Below are 6,849 nucleotides of genomic sequence, written 5' to 3'. Positions count from 1 at the left end.
ATCTCTTCCCTCCCTCTCTTTCATCCTCCTCTCTCCTTTCCCTTACAAACTTTTGCGCTTGAGTAGACCACAACAAAAAATTCCCCATCTCCTGACATCTTAGCCGAGGGCTGAAACTTTTTAGCATTTTATTTGTTTCTTGTGTTGTTTTTGTATTTTCTCTTTCCTGTCTGCAACTGACAGCTTCTATTTCGCCACCCACTTACTACATGAAGGGGGAGAGGGACACGCAGAGGAGAGAGAGAGAGCAGAGGGAGAGACAGCTGCCTGAAATGTAGGCCAAAGCGGTGGTGGGCATTTCCATAGAAACAGTGTTCACAGCAGTCGGTGACATCATCGGTATAGGAAGGGACTGGGACTTGGAATACACCCTGATTGGTCCGACCTAAACACGATTCTCTCCGCCCACCTGCACACCATCCTGAGCATGGGAGAGAGACGGACACACTAGAATCTCACACAAAACAGAACACTTAAATGCTCTAACACAGACAGATAGAAACACATGTTTATACATAGAAGTACGCACCCTTACACATACCTCCTGTTCTGAGAGTCCAGGTCCAGCAGAGCCTCCTGTGATACTATGAGGGTGTGTCTGGTAGCGGGCCTTGAAGGAGCCCTTGCTGCCTCTGTTGGTCTGAGCTGCTGGGGACTGGGGCATGGAGGAGGCTGAAGACGTGGAGCCTGTATCACGGAGCCCTGTCTGCGTGACCACAGCCACAGATGCACCTCCTACCGGCAGGAACAGGCTTAGCACCTCCCCATTCTCATCCTAGCAAAGGGAGAGAAAATAAGTTGAAGGAGAAGAGTGAGGAGGGGTGAATAACTGTCCTTCCCAGCCAATTTGTGATGGGCACTCTGACAGGGGTGGTGGAGTCCAGTGAGTGTACGCACCCTGCCCTAGTGATGTCCATGTACACCAACAGAGGCCAGCTCCAGATCCTCGTTATAACTGTTCTTCAGAGGGACCGACCAGCAACCTGAGATAACACAGAGGTCTAGTAATGTAAACAGAATGATAATGATAATCTGAAATGTTTTCACGCCATTAGTTGTCCTAACACCTTGGACTCTTCTCTTAGCCTGGTGAAATGACACCTGTGTCAACTATTCAACAACGAGATATAAAGAGAAACTGATTGGTTGAATCAGTTGTATTGTATATGTCAGGTCTGTTACACGCCCTCTGAGTCGGTCTTCTGCTTGGTCGTATTCGGCACCACACACCTCAATCTCAATTAGCGGGTACATGATGCCAGGCCCATGTTTAGGCAGGTGACGAGCACCCAACACCTGGGAAAGGACAAACAGTTTAAACACTTTCACTCAACCTAAACACCCACACACTATCTGCAGGATGACAGACTCCAGGCCCCCGAGTGTGTGTCGGTCAAAGTTGTCGTCTCTCATGATTGGTGGCTGGGGGACATAGCCACTCCTCCCGTTCAACATGAACAGAGCGTGGTTCATCTGCATGGGCTTGTCTGGAGATGGAAGAAAGGAGGACGGAGGGGGGAAAAAAAGTTCAGTCATTTTCAAAAAGGTAAACCAGTTATTCTTCATTGGGAAAAATCTCCTCTCCTACCTGAGTGTATCCATCCCCCAGTAACTCCCTCCCTCAAACAACTCATCATTCCTCCCTCCCTCTGTACCTGCGGTCTGAAAGTTGAGTGCGACCAGCTGGGATCAACAGAGCAACATGGGCAGAGGGTCGTAGTTGAAGGAGTCCAGCCTCTGTCTACGGGGGTAGATACAAGACAGCTGCTGCTGGTTGTACTGCAGGAACCTCTTCCGCTTGATCCAGTTCACATATTTCTCTGCCTTGGGAATGACGGCATGTCCCGGAAACACACCCGCTCCATCCCAATCTTTACAGGGAAAAGGAGTAGATGGGGGTGAGATATGCTGGTGTGTGTAGCACAGATGTGTCCTTACTAAGGGTACATGTTTACTGTAGATGACCAGGTCAGACAGCTCCAGAGCAATCTTCTTCCTCCTCTCTATCATCTTCCCCTCCTCCAGCTGACTGACACACACACACACACACACACACACACACACACACACACACACACACACACACACACACACACACTACTTCACAGACTATCAGTAGGACACTACAAATGAATAATCTTAGTCTTATAAACTATTCCTTTAAACCTTAATCTAAATGCCTCCCTCTCTTCCCCTTCTGTGAAGTTCATACCTTGGCCTCTGATGTCATGGTGACCTCTCTGATCTTGATGACCCAATCTTTGAGCTCCTCCTGGGTGTTGGCAGCAATGTGAATGACTTGCCCTGCCCTGGGAGAGGCTGCAGGGAGGAGGGAGAACACATACACCCTGCTTCGCTTACCATCAGACCTCACCACTAGGGGGAGAAAGGGAGCGAGAGCAAGAGCACAAGAGAGAGGCAGCAATGAACATGCCTGAATGTCCTTGGGGTAGTTCAGCCAGAGCCCGGACTTGAACCCGATCGAACATCGCTGGAGAGACCTGAAAATAGCTGTGCAGTGACGCACCCTATCCAACCTGACAGAGCTTGAGATGATTTGTAGAGAAGAAAGGGAAACCCCCCCCAAATACAGGTGTGCCAAGAAGACTCAAAGTTCTGAGTAAAGGGTCTGAATACTTATGTTAATGTGATACTTCTGTGTTTGTTTTTTTATAAATGTGCAAACAAAACTGTTTTTTCTTAGTCATTATGGTGTATTGTTTGTAGATTGATAAGGGAAAATACAATTTAATCAAATTTAGAAGAATTCTGTGAAGTGGGAAAAGTGAAGGCGTCTGAAAATTGATGTTTTTCTATTTCAAGATTGATTGACAACAAATAATTGTAATCAAATTAAAAGTTAATGTATAAATTCATTACCGGAATGTATCCTATTGCCTTTAGGCTTTAACAAAATATTATTACAAATATGAATAGGCCTGTCATAGACTAGAGGGAAGAAAGAGGGACAATCATTCATGTCCGTCAAATTAAGGTAGCTCTGGAAGAAGTACAGTCCGGCCAAAGAGCATAGCCTATCGTATATTCTACAGAATAAAAAAATATGTTTAAAATGCGAAATTAGAAACATCAATCCATCTTTACTCCAAGGGGGAGTAAACACATCATTTGAGGAACAATGGGAAAGTAATTCTTCTTTGAATGTTGTAAATTCACTTTTCAGAAAATGGACTTTGAATATTTTGGTACATACTGGAGAGCTCTTCTTTGTCTACACTCATTCAGCATAGTTCAGACCCTCTTAAGCTTTAGCCCGACCCATCCCTTTAAGGGTTGATCTGTCCTAACAAGTCAAGCACTCAAGCTAACTGGCTAACGGGAGAGAATCGTTCACTGACCATTTTACTCGCCCTAGCAGAGCTGGTTAGGCTGTTTTTATGTTATCTAGAGCGTTGGTGACTGCAACTGTGCTGCTGGCAATAATTCATGCTTTTTTCCAACATTTACTGACAACGGTCATATTCAACTGGTGTTGAGCGTTCGTAAATTTGTCAGTTATTCTGCGCTTTGGCAAATTCTGTCACGGCTTCTGTCACGGATTCATGCAAGATAGTAATGTCATGAGTTGGGGTTATGGTTCATTGTTTACCTAGCTAGCTACATGTCTTATTAAAAAAAGACTCCACTATGCAAGGAATCATTTCAATAGAATGTCACTGCGACAACAGTTGATAGCCAGAGCGAATTTACCAGCTATGTCTGTCTATCTACTCCGATTTCAGAGCACTCTCGTTTGAGTGTGTCAGGTGTGTGCGTACTGGTAGCAAAGTCAGGTGCAGGAGAGCAGAGATTTGTGAACAGGCGTACACTTTATTGAGGCAAAAGTGCAAAACCCGCAAAACAGTCACAAGAATTATGTTTAACGTCTTCGGGATCGATGTCTCTTCCACAGGATGGTTGAGCTAATGTAGGCTGATGCAATTAGCATGAGGTTGTAAGGAACAAGACATATCTGATATTGGCAGAAAGCTTAAATTCTTGTTAATCTAACTGCACTGTCCAATTTACAGTAGCTATTACAGTGAAAGAATACCAGGCTATTGTTTGAGGAACATGAAACATTTTTAATAAACAAATTAGGTATATTTGGGCAGTCTTGATACAACATTTTGAAAAGAAATACAATGGTTCATCGGATCAGTCTAAACCTTTGCACACACACTGATGCCATCTAGTGGCCAAAATCTTAATTGCACATGGGCTGAAATAATACATTATGGCCTATACATTTCAAAGACGATGGTGCAAATAAAATACAAAAGAACGGTTGGTTTTTTCTTTGCATTATCATTTACCAGATCTATTGTGTTATATTCCTTTCACATTTCCATAAACTTCAAAGTGTTTCCTTTCAAATGGTAGCAAGAATATGCATATCCTTGCTTCAGGGCCTGAGCTACAGGCAGATTTGGGTATGACATTTTAGGCGAAAATGTAAAAAAAGGGGTTAATAAAGTTTTTGGGCAATTTCTCACATGGAATAGCCTTAGTTTCAGAAGAAAGTCTTTGTTTCTGGCCATTTTGAGCCTGTAATCAAAGCCACAAATGCTGATGCTCCAGATACTCAACTAGTCTAAAAAAAGGTCTGGAGGGTCATGTCAGGATGAGCCTGCAGGAAGGGTACCACATGAAGGAGGAGGATGTCTTCCCTGTAACGCACAGCGTTGAGATTGCCTGCAATGACAACAAGCTCAGTCTGATGATGCTGCGACACGCCGCCCCAGACCATGGCGGACCCTCCAACTCCAAATCGATCCCACTCCAGAGTACAGGCCTCGGTGTAATGCTCATTCCTTCGATGATAAATGTGAATCCAACCATCACCCCTGGTGAGACAAAACTGCGACTCGTCAGTGAAGAACACTTTTTGCCAGTCCTGTCTGGTCCAGCGACGGTGGGTTTGTGCCCATAGGCGACGTTGTTGCCTGTGATGTCTGGTAAGGACCTGCCTTACAACAGGCCTACAAGCCCTAAGTCCAGCCCCTCTCAGCCTATTGCGGACAGTCTGAGCACTGATGGAGGGATTGTGCATTCCTGGTCTAACTCGGACAGTTGTTGTTGCCATCCTGTACCTGTCCCGCAGGTGTGATGTTCGGATGTGCCGATCCTGTGTAGGTGTTGTTACACATGGTCTGCCACTGCGAGGACGATCAGCTGTCCGTCCTGTCTCCCCGTAGCGGTGTCTTAGGCGTCTCACAGTAGACATTGCAATTTATTGCCCTGGCCACATCTGCAGTCCTCATGCTTCTTGCAGCATGCCTAAGGCACATTCATGCAGATTAGCAGGGACCCTGGGCATCTTTCTTTTGGTGTTTTTCAGAGTCAGTAGAAAGGCCTCTTTAGTGTCCTAAGTTTTCATAACTGTGACCTTAATTGCCTACCGTCTGTAAGCTGCTAGTGTCTTAACAACCGTTCCACAGGTGCATGTTCATTAATTGTTTATGGTTCATTGAACAAGCCTGGGAAACAGTGTTTAAACCCTTCATAATGAAGATCTGTGAAGTTATTTGGATTTTTACGAATTATCTATGAAAGACATGGTTCTGAAAAAAGGGCACTTTTTTTTGCTGAGTTTATATGTATATATAGATATATATACATGTACATATACACATATACATCTCTGGAAAAAATTGAGACCACTGAAAAATTATCAGTTTCTCTGGTTGTACTATTTATAGGTATGTGTTTGGGTAAAATTAACATTTTAGTTTTATTCTATAAACTACTATCAACATTACTCCCAAATTCCAAATTAAAATATGGTCATTTAGAGCATTTATTTACAGAAAATGACAACTGGTCAAAATAACAATAAAGATGCAGTGTTTTCAGTCCTTGAATAATGCAATGAAAATAAGTTCATATTCATTTTTAAACAACACAATACTAATGTTTTAATTTAGGAAAAGTTCAGAAATCAATATTTGGTGGAATAAACCTGATTTTCAATCACAGCTTTCATGCGTCTTGGCATGCTCTCCACCAGTCTTTCACATTGATGTTGGGTGACTTTATGCCACGCCTGGCTTGTGACCATCCATCTTCCTCTTGATCACATTTCAGAGGTTTTCAATGGGGTTCAGGTCTGGAGATTGGGCTGGCCAGGGTCTTGATTTGGTGGTCTTTCATCCACACCTTCATTGACCTGAGAGTTGTAGCTATAGTTATAGCTCTCTTGCTCCTCCCAGTGGCATTCTGTGTACAACTCATTTGCTCGGCTCATAATCTGAGGTAGCAACTGCGTCAGATCTACAAATCAATGAGCTAGAGACGTATACATTTGGTTTGCAAATCGGTGAACCTGCGCAGCATTCACTCTATTCGATGCATACGGAAAAACGGATTGACGCAAATCAAATTACCCAGCTGCCATTTAGAAAAAATCGTCAAAAAAGGTTTATTTAAAAAATGTATTCTGGCTGTTTAAAATCGGCCACATCTTGAAAATGAGGTCATGGACATGTGTTTTGTTCAGGTTTACACCATTAGGTTTATACCAATGGGCGCTCTGGATTTACCAACTGACAACTCTCTGAATTTACAAACGCCGAGAAGGCACTCTGGCACTCCAGATTGAATTTACGAACGCACCCAGGACGTTGGTAACTAAGTGTGTTGGTGGACAACATTTTATTCGGTTTTTTTTGCCGACGTTTAGTGACACTGGCCCTATTCAACGGGTGTTGAGCATTTGTAAATTCATCAGTTATTCTGTGCTCTGGCACACTCAGACGAGAGTGCTCTGAAGTTAATAGTATATAGCCAGAGTGAATTTACGAACCCACCCTAAAATGAATTTATAACATGTATCCTCATTAAGAATGT

The 6,849-nt window shown here is 43.6% G+C and overlaps 1 pseudogene; it reads right to left on the bottom strand.

Annotated features, from left to right (window-relative positions):
• Positions 1-385: 385 nt before the first annotated feature.
• LOC139377071 (1-phosphatidylinositol 4,5-bisphosphate phosphodiesterase gamma-1-like) lies at positions 386-6,247 on the bottom strand (annotated as a pseudogene).
• Positions 6,248-6,849: the final 602 nt, after the last annotated feature.

Source organism: Oncorhynchus clarkii, chromosome 20 (genome assembly GCF_045791955.1).
Source record: "Oncorhynchus clarkii lewisi isolate Uvic-CL-2024 chromosome 20, UVic_Ocla_1.0, whole genome shotgun sequence".
NCBI lineage: Eukaryota > Metazoa > Chordata > Actinopteri > Salmoniformes > Salmonidae > Oncorhynchus > Oncorhynchus clarkii.
The sequence above is the reverse complement of the archived record's forward strand: the minus strand, read 5'-3'. Positions and strand labels throughout refer to the sequence as shown.